We start from the raw sequence: 14,793 nt of genomic DNA, 5'->3' as shown, positions 1-14,793 counted from the left end.
GGCCCCGCGGCGTTGGCGGGCGGCGCGCGCCCTCTGCCGGCGGCCGCGAGGAGACGGGCGGCACCGGGGCCCTCCTTCAGGGAGGTGTCCGCCGAGCCGGGGCTCCCCTCGGCACGGCTGCGAAGGGCTGTCAGAGCGTGCCTTTTCCGAGGCGGAACTCCACCTAAGAGATGTGGGGCCGCCCGGCTGAGTGAGGGCTGCAGCAAGCATCCCAAAGGAGATGGGTTCACACCCAGGCCTTCGGGAGGCAGCGGCAGCCTGGGTGCCTGCCAGCAGCGTGGCTGAAGGGGCTGCTGGAGCAGATGGAGTAGCCCACCAGGAAAGGAGTGGATCCTATACACAGAGTAGGATCTAGAGGAGGGTGGCTTTCTCGGCCCGTAGCTGATGGTTAAGTTGGGTTGGAAGTGGAGAAGTAGGGTCAGGACTGGTGAGGAAGAAGAACACCTCTAATCAGGAAATTGGGACCTCAGGACATGATGAAATTGTCGTTTGAGCCTGAAGAGTCTCAGTAGCAAACCTGTGTTTCTTCATGTCTCAGGTTTGGGGGAACTGTTAAGAAGGTGCATTGGAAGAGCACCTCTCACAACTTGCAGTTTTGCAACTTTATTGGGCGATAGCTCTGTTGGATCAGCTCTCCCTCCTGACAGGTGTCAGTATTTACTGGTATTTTGGGTCATTCAAGAAAGGCTTTATTGAGTTGTGAACACTTTCGGAAGCTGAGGGACATTCCAAATTCTAGTTTGAGGTATTTTGCTGCTAAAATCTTTCAAGTAATTTTGTGCTGGACAATGTTTGGGACACTATAGTATCACTCTACCAAAAAGCTCTGCTAAGAACCCTTTCTCTGGAATAACACCTTTCTCTCTGAGAAGTGTTGAAGAATGGCCTTCTCCCTCTCTTTAGGCTCCCTTATGTGGAAGTTGGCTTGGTTTCCTCTTAGCAAAACCTCGTGCTCCGTGTGTCACTAATGAAAGATGATTAGTTAGCAAAATCACCAACATGCCAATGGCAGGCAGCTCCACAGCTACCTCTCAATTTCAAGTTTACACATTCTTTCTGTTATTGTAACCGTAGTCATGAGAGTCTGCCTTCATCTTAGTCCTGGCAAATCATTTATGCTAGCAGTTTAGAAGTTAGACTGATTGTTCTTCTTAATTCAAGACAGAGCTGAAAAAATGGAGCTGTTCAGACATAAGTAAGTGGACAAGATCCAAACCTTGGATGCAAGCTTAAGTATCAGAGGTTTGAGCGAAAGCTGGTCTCAAAACATTGCAGCTGGACTTTGATCTTGATCTAAATCTGACACATCTGTGGAGTGTTATGACCTGCCTTTTAGCAAGTATACAAACTTCCAGTTTCTCTATCCCACCACAGTGCATTTGACATGGTGTACTATCCCTCTACTACCTTCACTGGATTTCTTCTGAGTATTTCTCAGTGTGGGTGCAATTAAATCTGACCTAGAAGTTCAGCTTCAGCACTCAAATCTGAGATGCTGGCACAAGCCCAGTTCTATCCACAAACAGCAGTTTCTGAGAGTTGGAAATGTTGGCTGCATCAAAGAAATCCTTTGAGGTATTCACATTTATAATAAATTTCAGGAGAAAAAAAGGTGACAGCAACTGTAACTTGAAGAGTCATTGCTGCCTGCACAGAAGCTTTTTTTCCAGGTTTGGTGCTAATAAGTCTCAGTATCAGGTCTTACTTACAATTTTAAAAAGCTTCCTTGGGGAGATTTGAAATGCACGACAGCTTCAATACTTGCTTAGAGCTGCATATTAATGAGCTGGAGTCCGTTGGGAGACAGGGAGGAAATTGAAGGCATTCCTAGTAATACTGACAAAGAATTAATTGTAAAGATAGAAGCAGCTAATCATTAAGAGCTGCAAACAAAATCACCAGAACTTTCCCCATTTGATACGTTTCTTCTCTAAAACCATTCCAGTTCTTGTTCTCTTCCCCTTGCCCAAAGTATAGGACCTTTTTGGCAAAAAGCTCTAGCACATCAAGCATATTAAGTCCCTTATCCTTTTGTATAGCCCACACATGAGTAGAAACACACATAGCCACAGCCCAAGCATTCTGCAGAGTTTATGAATACATGCAGTATAGGAGGAAATCAGTTATATGGACTGCATTTGTATTTCTGGTATTGTAGATTATGTTCCTTCCAGAGCATCTGGGATATACTATGCTTCTGGACTGTGTTTTTCTACTTACTCTTGACAGTTGTTAAGCATGATGTCATGGAGAATTAAGGCTGGGCATTTCCTCTGTATGAGCTGGCTGCTGAGGTGTTTGCTGTAGCACAATTTCTAAATCAGTCCCAAGATTTACCTTGTGTGTCAGTGTAAAAGTGGACTGACACTGGAATACATGTACTTCTCAGTCACTGCCACAACCCCTAGGTCTGGATGGTGTGTCATGGACAGGGAACCCTCTACGTGGTCCTTATTACAGCTTCTACTTATTGCTGTTACCAGCAGACCTGAATCAGTCAACTTTGAATGTAATTTTTCCACCTTGAAACAACAGCACAGTTTTACTGTCTGCCTGACAGGGGTACATCTCTATTTGCTTACTTTATATTTTTTGCTTCAGGGCCATTGTGCAGGTGTTTAGCCTGTACTCTTCTTGCTCCACTGAGATCCTCCTTGAAAATCTCCAGAATCTAAAAGGAAGCCATTTGTGTTCAAATTTGGACAAAGAGTATCATTTGTTGTAAACCGGTTGCCTTTAAAACTTACCCTTGCCCATTACCATTTTCCATAAAGGGACCTGTCTATTTGGATTAATTTTTAATGGCATTTTTTTCTATATCTCAAATGTAAAATATTTTATAGATTTTTCTAGAAACTGCTGTCATAGTTTCTGCCACACAGCACTGCCTACTTCCATAAATCTTTACGTTCTTAGCAAAAATCAATGTCTACTTATTTATACAATATTGGTATGTTTTTCATAAGTACTAAAGGATGCGGTGTCACGCACATACATATGCTCACACAGCAGGGTTGCATGAAGAAGTTTGCAGGCATTTTATGCAGCAGGATTCATTGCAATGACAACTCTGCAGCCAATTTTGGTTAAGTTCATAAATTCAAATACTGAAATTTGACAGAATCTCATTTTCTGTTTCTCAGGCACAATGAGCATTTATTGCAACTCCAGAACTAAAGACAAGCCTGAAAAATGAACAAAGGGGGGAATACCTGTGAGTCCCAAAGCACCAAGCCCTAGCAGTGCAGATATTACATGGAACAGCAACAGAGCAAGAAATTATTGGAGTACCAACAGCCAGTCACAGGCTCTAGTGGGGAAAGATACAGGTTGTTTCCTGTCTAGAAACCTTGCTTGCCCCTCTGGGCCTCCTGAACTGCCAGGGCCTGGCACTGGAATACTGCTAGCACTTTTACCTGAGCACAAAGACATGGCTGGAGATATTAGAGGGCAAAGGCTTTCCTTTAAATGTTCTTCAGAGAACCTCAGGGGCAGAGGAAAAGCTTGTCTTCCAAAAGAATTATTCTCAGTAATCATCTTTGGATAGAAAAGGGGAGAAGATGGTATTAATGGTATTAGCAAATAACAGCATTAACAGGAGGAACATAGGCCAGCATGTGCCAAAGCTAGAAAACAGGAGAAGTGGCTGCTGGAGGATAGCAAGCACAAAACCAGCGTGTGTGCCTGCTTCACCCTAGGAGCCAGGGACACAGGCGAGCAGTGCAGATGGTGTGGAAGGAGCTAAGCGGAGACAACGCAGCAAAGTGAACAGGCAGCCCTGAGAAACAAACAGTGAAGCATTTATGTCATCGCGTTTTTATGCTGCATCCTTTCTTTTTGCAGGAGTAATTTATAGCAGTGCAGAGCAACAACTGATCTGGCATCATAGGCAATAGTTTATCATAGCCTTGAATGTGTAAATGCCTTGAACAAAACATGATATAGAAGGCAGCAGGCATTTCTTTTCTGCCCCTCAGCTCACCTGAGGTGAGCTAATTCAACTCATTGCTCAAGCGACAAAGAATTACATTCATGATAATGTATGTACTACGTCAGAGGTCTCACCGCAGTGTGTTCCTGAGATTCTTATAACAGTAGGCACTCCAGATCTGTGAGCATCTGCTTCATCTGTAACCCTTTTTCAACTCCTTTTCAAACATTTCATACATTTCTTTTATCACCAGTTAGGGTTAAAAGTGAACTTTAGAGCATGCAGATTTCCAAAGAATTCTTTGGAATTTTTCTCTTTGCTGTACATCATTCCACACTGATTGTATTCTTTATGAAGCAACTACAGAGAGCTGCTGACTGGCTTATCTGCCTACCATTTCCCTCAAACTTCTTTGTTACCTGACCCTAGTTTCACATTGCCTTGAGAGACACAGTTTGGTTCCTGTATCTCTCTCTTCATCTGCTCACTGGCAGCCGGGGAGGCAGAGCCATGGCTAGACCTTGCATCTCCTATGGATGCAAGTCAGTGGCTTAGAAAGGTACAGAGCTGCTCTTTTTGCCCTTCCCTGTCCACTACAATGAGTTTTTCTCTAGCATGTTCATGCTCTCCTGCTCTAACTGCATGAATAACCAAGTGGGGAAGTCCAAGAGGATTCATGACTAGACACAAATGAGTTCAGTTTCTGTGTCTGCCCATCAAGGGATGTTCAGATCTGGCAGCACAGCTCTGGAGAGCAGGGGATGAGTAAGGCATACCTGTTTCTCAGAGGGACACCATGAAGCTGGTGCTCCATGTGAGCATGGTTTGCACAGGAACTTCTTTCAGGTTTAAACAAATGAGCAGTCTTGTCTCTGAGCACAGATGTCAGTGTGGCGAACTGACTCTGGAAGCCTGTCTGTAGGCCCAGGTAGGCTGGGGTAAAGTATTGCTACCCAGTTTCAGGGCATGCATACTCACAGCTCTAGGAAAGTCTCTGTCTGTCCCCTCAAGCTGTGCTCTGTCCCTGGAAGCAACACAAGCAAGGGGCAGCTGTGCTCAGCAGCATATCCCCACCCGCTGCCTTAATGATGTAGCTCTTTTCTGATCCATAACTATTCTGTTAAACACCATGACAGAGAAAACAATCCGATGCCTTGGAAGCTATCAACACAAACACACCTTCAGAGGTGGACTGGCAGAAACTGATGGGCATTTCTTCCTGCCGGAAAGCTTTGGCAGTGTGGAATGCATTACCGCATGTCACCAAATCCAGCAGAAGTAGGTCTGCTATTCTGTAGACAGGACTTGTCTGCTTGTGGAATTTTTACCAGTTTTAAATGAAGTTGAATTGCCTTAATGAAACCAGCATGACCTGGATGGTTATTTATATGAATTTAAAGCCCCTTTTACTGGTTACACCCACTTAGCTTCCACCCGTGCGAGCAGGTGCAAGTTGAACTGGAGAGTGCCAGCTTTAAGCTGGCAGCAGTGTTCAGACATAAAGATGCATTCGTTTGAAAAAGCCAGCTTAACCTAACAGCCCATCGTGGTTTAACCCCATCTGACAACCAAGCATCGCATGGCCACTTGCTCACTCCATCCCCAGCAGCATGGGGAAGAGAATTGGAAACGCAAAAGTGAGAAAACTCATGGGTTGAGATAAGAACAGTTTAATAATTGAGATAAAATAAAATATGGCAATAATACAAATTTGTAATGAAAAGGAAAAAAAGAAAAAAAAAAGGGAAGACAAGTGATGCAAATGAAAACAATTGCTCACCACCAACCAACTGATGCCCAGCCAGTCCCTGTGCAGTGGGGCCCTTGGCAACCTTCCCCCACCTTTTATGCTGAATGTGACAGGTATGGTATGGGACACCCCTTAGGCCAGTTGGGGTCAGCTGTCCTGGTTGTGACCCCTCCCAAATTCTTGTGCACCCCCAGCCCACCCATTGATGGGGTGGTGTGAAAAGCAGAAAAGGCCTTGGTTCTGTGTAAGCCTGGTTCTCTGTACCTGTACCTTGGTACAGGTCAGCAGCAACTAAAACATTGTCATCAACAATATTTTCATCACAAACAAAAATATAGTCCCATACCAGCTACTATGAAGAAAATTAACTCCTACCCCAGGCAAAAGCAGCACACAACCATAACTGCACTGAAGAAAGATGAATACTTTACAAACAACTGTGCTGGTGGAGGAGAAGGTTAGCACTCTTAGTCTGACGGCATTGCTCCCCACTGCCTCTTTCCCAGAGGTTTCCCTCTCTTCAGACCCATCAGGATGTCCCTGTATGCATAGATAAGGCTTTAAAGTATTTATGATCGCCTGCATTTTAATTTGGTTGTTTAGTCTTTTTCATATTGAAGATACGTTCACCCATGAAATTAGCCTTATTGAGCATATTAACCAGTGTATCTATTACATGATGCCTGATCTGCAATAATGCAACAATATCAATTTAGAGTAATGGATTTGGTCCAAATTTCCTAGTACAGACAGGGTGAGAACCTGGAAAGTGTCTGGTGCTGTACGTGAGTGACACTGTCATTCTGTGGCCAAGGAGTTTTGGGCAGCAGTCAGGTATTAGAAAAATGGGGTGGGCTGCAGTGACAGCTGAGGCTGGTCCCATCTGAAAGTATGGACTAATATTCTGGGATGAACATTGCTAGGTGAGGGCACTTGTTAATAATTGTAATTATTATTTAAATTAATAATAATTAAATAATTAAATAAATCATATAATGATTAAAATAATTATAATGAATAATTAAATAATTATTAATTAAATTAATAATTTTACTGAGAAGCCTTGAGTGCCAGTATGTTCACACAGTTACTTCTTTAATGAGACTGCAAACTGAAACAAAGTTTTGGTGCAAAATAGGTGGAATCTGTGCCCTGGAGGTGGCAAATCTCTGTGTTTGTGAATGTGTACAGGAGCCCTTCCACACTGCCTGGAGCAGCTGTTGTTGTCCGCTAACGGGAACAAAGTGGGGCTGGGGAGGCAACCTGAGGACAGGGTGCCTTTTGGATCCCAAAGGATCTGGTGATTTTGTATTGATCTGTGTTCTTGTTGGCAGTGGGAGGCTGGTGTTGTTGCTCCCATGTTATTTACACTTTGGTCTGTGTGAGGATGATGCTTTGCTAGTTGGAGGAGACACTGCAAACCTGGGAGGTGTGTTTTAGGGTTGTTTGCACACAAATAAATAAATGAACCAGTACTGTTGAGTGGAAGATCTTAAGAAAAACTGAGTGTTCCTGTTGCATGTTAGGCCTGCTTAAAACAGAAAAAGAAGTTCAGCAGTTCCAACTTTTTTTTCCTCAAAAAACCTGCACTCTGCCTCAGGGTAGGGATGACAGCTGATGCAAGGATCACTCTCTAGGGAGAAATATGTGTAAGGTTGTATCATTCAAAGAATTTTCATCTTATTTGGCTTCAAGCTGAGAATTTATCACAGAGAAAACATTTTTGTTGCTAAAAAGTATGGAGAAAGCTCCAGAGGGACCAGTAAGAGTATTGTCAAAATGTCTGAAGTTGAAACTCTCCTATTAGATGCCACACAGCATTTGGAGAACCTGCGTAGGTTCTCCTGTCAAGACAGTCACCCTGATCTCACCTTGATGTCTCATGAAGGTGGTTCTCAGAACTATTGGGAATGCAAACATATTTGTCTAGCAAGTATAGATGAGTTGACTTACCTTTTTTCCTGTATATGTCAGGTTTGTCCAGTTCTTCACGTTCTTTCACATGCTTGACTGGACACAGTTTTTCATAGACTTCAAAAGGAAGGTTAGAACCTTTTAAGGAAGTGTTTTAGGAAGCTGCTCAGATTCTAACTAGTAAATGGGGGGTCCACATGAGTTGAAGAATCTTTGTTGCATGAGTCTCTGAGAAACTAGGCAGAAAAAAATTGCTACATATAATTCAAGTCCATCTGCAAAAGAATGGGCAGCCAGGGGCCACGTGGTCACTTTAGGATTACTAATTGCCATGTAAATAGCAATAAAATGAAGGTTACAATCTTGTATGCTTCTTCAGGTGAAGGTCCTGATAACATTCAGGAGTCTGGCAAAGGTTGAGTGGGTATGTGTTTACCATTTTCTGTGTTGAAAGAAAAATAACCGTGTCTCCTCCTAAGCTGAATTGTTTAAAGGCTGCCTGCCTGCCTGGACACTTGTTGCTCTTTTTGTTTATAGCATACTAGTGAAACAAAACTGGTGTTAATTAGTCACTAGAGTTGCATTCAGACTTACTAAGGAGATACCAAAACTTTAGCAAGTGAAGCAAGAAATCATTATAGATATTTATCTATCGATATTTATTTTATATATCTCATAAGCATTACCAGCAATGGTCCTGTAAAACCAGTCTTGAATAATGGTCAGCTCATTCCTTTGACCAAGCAGGCCAAGGATGTGGTTTTTAGTGGATAACATAAATGAATTTAGTTTTCTAACTAAACTCAACATCCTGTATATTCATGATTGCTCTTCAAGATTTAGCCACATGGAATACCGATAATAGCCATCCTTGAAATGCAGGAACCTTATAGTTCTTGTCTTGATAAATGAGGATAACCTGCATACATCACAACTACAAAGACTTTTTTTTCATGAAGCACAAGACTAATCCTAAAATTCTTCTGCATGCCTTCTTCAACCAGGTTAAGAAGTTCTTTAAATTTTAACAGGGCCTGCATTCTCTTATTCATGATACCTGCCAAGTAGTTGGTGCCAGGATGAGGCATCTTAATGAGACTTGTTTGCTGGTGCACTTTGACATCACATCTGTTCCAAGAAAGGTTCCAGGCTACCTTCTCAGTCTCAACTTCTCTTCAGGGTCTTGAAGATGTCAGTAAGGGGAAGAATCCATCTTAACAAACTCTGCTAACAAAGAAATAACTTCCCTTGACCCATGGACCAGATTGGCAAATACAGACCATGGAAGAAAGCAGAACATGGAGCCCAAATTAATGAGTAGTTGAAGGACTGTTCTGCAAAAATGGAAACAATTTCTAGTCTGTGCATGTAGCAGTGCATGGCCAATCTACAGATTTCTGTAAGTAGCAGGCATCCAAAGTATGCTGCTTGACGCCACCAGAACACTGCAGAATAAGGCATTCTCTCCAGGAGGAGGAAGGTGGCAATCAAAGTATGCTCTTCCATATGAACTTTTGAGCCATCTAAGTTGCTGCTGAAGGCAGCTCAACTTGCTCCCTGAACTTTCAGTGTAGGAAATAATTATGGTTTTTGGATGCAATGGTGTGAGGACAGGTAGGAGAAGATGAGAAAGCAGTTTGGCACTATTTGTTCCCCAGCAGCATATGTCTGACACATTCCAAGTATCAAAATAGGCACAGAGAACTCAAAGGAAATACTAAGAGTTGCAGTTTCTAGAACAGCGAGAGATCTACACAATACCATGAAATTGGATAGGTTAACCGTGTTCCCCTGGTTTGCCTCCAGTAAACCCCAAGGCACAGACTTTACAACAACACATTAGATTGGGCTCCAAGCTAAACACCTTATGGTTCCTGTAATTTGCACTTGTGCACATTGATGTTGAATAGACATACAACTGAAATTGTATAGGTACTTTTCCTCTATTGCATTGTATACAGGTCCCTTCAGAACATCCTAATTATGCATTTAACTGTACAAGTATCAATGGGCCAGAAAGATCTTAATTGTACAAATCAGACACAGTACATGTAGCCCCGTTATACACACTTTTCAAAGAGACAGATTTCTTATCAACATACAGTGACCCTATATGGGCACATAACCAGTTGACTTCAGATTTATATGAAAATAGAGTCTATGATGGGAACACAGAAGATACAGATTTTGCTGACTATATATAATCAAGTAAATTGTGAGCCACTCTGGCGAAGAGCTGGGAGATGGGAATTTTGAGACCCCTCCCTGGCATCTCCAGAGGCACCTCTGTGCCAAGGTATGAGGTAAATACCCTCAGTATGAGGGGCAAGGATAATGAAAAACTGTACCATCTCTGTGAGATGGACACTTAATGGACAGTAAAGCCATCCCCTTATGGATTGTTGTAGTAGATTAATGATGTTATTGGTAGTAACGTGGGAATGAATGTGGAGAGTTTATTCTATTTTTACAATCCTAAGTGAGACACTTGTGACTTTCTGCAACTTAGCTTGTCATTAATGTCATTTCTTTGACATGGGACAATAAAGGCACAGAGCAAGGCTTTCTCCCCAGATGGGGAACAGCAATGGTTTGTAAATGTCGCTGTTCAGAGGAACACGCATTGATCAGCAGGGACTGAAGGCAGTCATTTCTGAAGAAATTTATTTAATCCACCCACTACCTGAAAAATGCCCTGCAAAGAGAATTTTATCTGTTGTTCTTAAACAAATATTGTAAGGCTTAAAGATTTCGTCAACAGAGCAGAAGTTTAGTGCAAGAGTTTTGCCTTACAGTTTATATCTGGTTCAGAGCATAACAAAAGGAAAGTGAACTTTCTGGTCTTGGCTCGGTGCACATGAGTGCTAGACAAACAACAATAGAGGAAGGGGGAAAATGTTCCTCTGTTGCCATTTTTATTGTCCTTGTTATGAATTTTTATTGCCGAAAGGTAAGTTACATAGTTAAATTTTAGCAGTAGTGAATGCATTGTTTCTTCTCTTGCTCCCTGAGCCATATTCATTAGCTGATGCAGAGAGCTGGTCTTCTCCCCACCATTATTTACATGCAGTTTCTAACAGTGTACCTTATAGACCTCACTGAGTCTATGAGGTATATAGAGTAAAGAAATGAATATATGAGGTACACTGAGTATAGAAATAAAAATCATATTTGAATAGCACCAATCAGAATCTGGCTTCCAACAAGGGACAGTACAGCACACATTAAATATGAATTACAAAGGCATGCTGTGGTCTTCCAGAGCTACTTACTTTTAGATGGGGTTTATTATTTTTGAAGCTATTGACAGAAGTGAGGAAGGTAGATTATTTCTTATTTCTTGTTTAAACGAAAACTGAGTATGAGTTTGTCCAAGAGCTTTTAAAATCAAGGCCTTCATACATGCAGAAATGTGGCAACTCTATAAAAGAGAAATTACAAAGTCTTTGCACCAAATGCCAGTGAGAACATACGTTGTTTAAAAATAAAACCTGTTTGTACCACAAGCATCTCTGGGGAAGGAAATACATGTATTTTTGCCTCTGAAGGATTCTCCAGTTACCATTTCTTCCTCTCTCTTCTTAATTTCATTGAAGATGCATTCCTTTTACTGAGGTTTCCATGGTTATTTATCTCCTGAAGTTGTCATATTAGCCCAGGCAGCCACTGTTTCACTGTGTGTCTCAGTCTTTGAATGCAGTTTTTGGTTCTTCCCATTTTGTAGGAACTGAGTTTGGCAAGCCTTGGTCACTGAATGAGACTTTACTTCCCATCTTGATTTGTGTATTTTTTCTGTGAATTCAAATGTGTTTCCTGAGCTCACCTTTTTGTAAGCATATAACAGCACAATTGACATTAGCTATCTTGGGTATGAACATTGCATGTAAAAGGTGTATGGGTTCAACATCTCTACTTGTAGGTAATCTTTTGTAATTCTATGTTTGTCCCAAATGTCTCCAGTTTATTGTTCAGCATTTCCCCTTGTGACTGTATCAGTGTAAAGCCTTTGCTTCTCCAGTGAGAACAAGCAGGGAGTGAGCAATGATGTTCAACTTCTGTGTTAAACTGAGGAAACAGAAGAACAGACTTTCTCTTCATTTTATAGCTGTATGTTTCCAGCTGACATTGCCTCCCATGGGAGCAACAGTTTCTGGCTATTGAAGGCCAGCTAGCATGGCTTACATAGGGACTGTGTTCTTCCACAATTAGGCACTAATATCTGTGGGTATTGACTATTCTCAGAACATTTAAATTGTCCTTTCCCCTCAACTCCAAGTGGCCAGATTCTGAAATAAGGATGCTACAGAGAAAGTTTATGGTGCTTGTTAAAATTCTGACAACCCATCCAAAAGAAGAGTTATCATTACTCCCTTCTGACACTTGAACTCATCCTCTTGGTCGGTATTGCTAAATCATCTCTGCCAGATAGAACACACACCCTTGGCAATTAGAAAAATCCATATGAAGAGATTTATCTCTTACCTTTTTTTTTTTTTTTAAGCTCTGCAGTGTCTGTTACTGTCTCTGGTGTTCATTTAGCTGTTTTAAAGACTAAGTTATGGGGAAAGATGCCCTGCTCCAACTAATCCACTATATTATGCTGAAGAGGTGGTACATTTCTGAAGAGGAAAGCAGAGATGTCACCAACAAGCGCATTTCATATCACCAAAAGACATTGCATCCCTTTATGGTTTTAAAGATGGAAAAAGAAGTTTCAGCCCTTTACATGAGAAAAACCAAAGGACACATTTCCAAGTACTGCCTTTCTTCATGACCACTCAGTTCTACCCACGGGAGCCACAAGATTTTTGTGAGAACACCTTCCTGAAAACCCAACTGCACATGCTAATAGGAAATAAGAGGAAGAACCTCTTTTTTCACATTCCTGTAAAACTAGTGCTTACATTCTTTCTTTCTTTTACCTCTGTTTCCAGTGCATTTCTACAGATGCTTTCAGGATATGTACTCTGGCATGACATCAAAAAGAAACCTGTCTTGGCAAAAGAACAGCAGAGGAAACTCACAGCTTATTTATATAAACTGTAAAACACTGTAATTAAATAGCTATAAAAAGAGTATGTAAGGTTTTTTGCTGTGTGTCCCCTGCTTCTCAAGATAGATGTTCTTAGATTAGATAGTTGGGGTTTTTTTAGAGCACACACTCTTCCTGATTTGAGCTTCAGAGGGCTACTGTAATAAAAGGTGAAAGAGAGCAGAACTGCATTGTGCCTCCCAATGAGGAGGTGCCAGAGGAGACTAGCAATGAAAACAAACTGCATTCACACAGCTGAACCTCAGGCTCAGGCCAGCCTCTGTAAACTGAATAATAGCTATCCTAAGCAAATAGACATGTCTTACAACATTTGAAAGTCAACAAACTGTGGCTCTGGTGGAGCTCTTATTTTTTCTTTCTTTCTTTCTTTTTCTTTTGCTCTCTTTTTTCTATCTCTTTCTTTCTCTCTCTTTCTCTTTCTTTCTCTCTTTCTCTTTCTTTCTTTCTCTTTTTCTTTCTTTCTCTCTTTCTCTCTCTTTCTCTGTCTCTCTTTCTCTTTCTTTCTCTTTTTCTTTCTTTCTCTCTTTCTCTTTCTTTCTCTCTCTTTCTCTTTCTCTGTCTCTCTTCCTTTCTCTCTTTCTCTCTCTCGCTCTTCTTTTCTTTCTTTCCCTCTTTCCTTCCCTCTTGCCTTTTTTCTTGCCTTCTTTTCTTCTTTCTTTCTTTCTTTCCTTTTCTCTTTGTTGGGATCAGTCAAGACAAGGGCCCTGTATTTAGAGTGGTCTTCTTCCCACTCCTAGTTATACAAATTCCTACAAAAAGTTCTCCCCTACTGGTCTTGAAGACGGTAGAACATCATATTTAGCATAACAAACTATCTCTACAACTTTGACAATGCCCAAAGAACTAGAGACAGGTTCTCAGTTTTCCATTAAATTTGAGCTGAGTTTCCATGCCCCTCTGTATTTGGGGAGCTCTGAAGAATGGCATTGCTTCTCAAGGCAACAACTTCAGACCAAAAGTGGCTACAGTAGGGGTTTTTTTTAGTTTTGTCTCTGCAATATTGAGTACAACTTCACCATGCAAAAAGGTGTTCCAAGGAAGTTGTCCTTAAAGTTGCACTACTGAGTTTTTCTTGGCTGCGTTACTATGGATAAAAATGAAGCTAAATTTCAGTCTTTGCTACTTTCCATCTGGACCATAATACATCCTTAACATTCCATTGCTGTAAAATTTATTGTAATGCAGAAAACTGGGATCACTTGCAAATATGGAAGATCTCAGAGAGCTTCAAATTCTTGCATTATCAGCTCCAAAATCACACCTGTAGAAAACCTTAGAACTGCAATCTGGTTATTTTCATCACTAGGGTGGTGTCTAGGGGAAGACATGGCTGACAACATAAGGCCATCTTAGGATGGGTAACAGCAGGAAGAGGTGATTTTAGATTTCCATGCAGTAGCATCCCTAGATTTTACTTTCTGTGCTCAGAACAATATGTAGAAGTTCTGACTGCTGACTCTCACTGACTCTTGCTTGCATTGCTATAGACAACAATTAACTCCTTGTGGCCATAGTTTTACAGTTTTGGGCATTTCAATGACACAAGTTGTTTGCTGGTTGCATATCTCTGTTAGATCCTCCACAGATGAGGCTTCCTTAAAAACACTAACAAGTTTTTACAGTGCCTTGTGAGCCAGTGCATCACTATTTCTGAAGCTCTTCTGCAGACAGAACTCCCTTTGAAGTCAATAGGAGTTCTGTCTGAATAAGGACTTCAGGATTTGAGCCTCAGGACATAAATACTGTGATCAATCTTTTGAGCATAATGAGTAACACTTTCTTGGCTTTCAGAACTACACTAAGCATAATAGTAGCCCCAGGGACTCAAAATAGGTTGAATGGGAGAATCTGCTTTGTTTCAACCTACATCTTTATTGAGCTTTTAAATCACCATAGTCCCCATGCCTAGTACTGACCTGCCAAAAAAAATCTCCAATAATAAGACCAGATGTTTCAGTAGTTAGTTTTATAGTCAAACCTATCATGCCATGAGATGCTATGAAACAGAGTGGTGTTCAATGAAAAACAAACATACTTGCAGTAGACTGACCTGTTTAGAAGTTGTGAGCTGAATGTACGGTCTGGAACAAAAGACTTATAGGCTGAGACCTTTATTAATTATGTGACAGGGAGATCTGTAGGCAT

Source organism: Corapipo altera, unplaced genomic scaffold (assembly GCF_003945725.1).
Source record: "Corapipo altera isolate COAL_440 unplaced genomic scaffold, ASM394572v1 2c, whole genome shotgun sequence".
NCBI classification, from domain to species: Eukaryota; Metazoa; Chordata; class Aves; order Passeriformes; family Pipridae; genus Corapipo; species Corapipo altera.
This window is presented reverse-complemented; position numbering follows the sequence as displayed.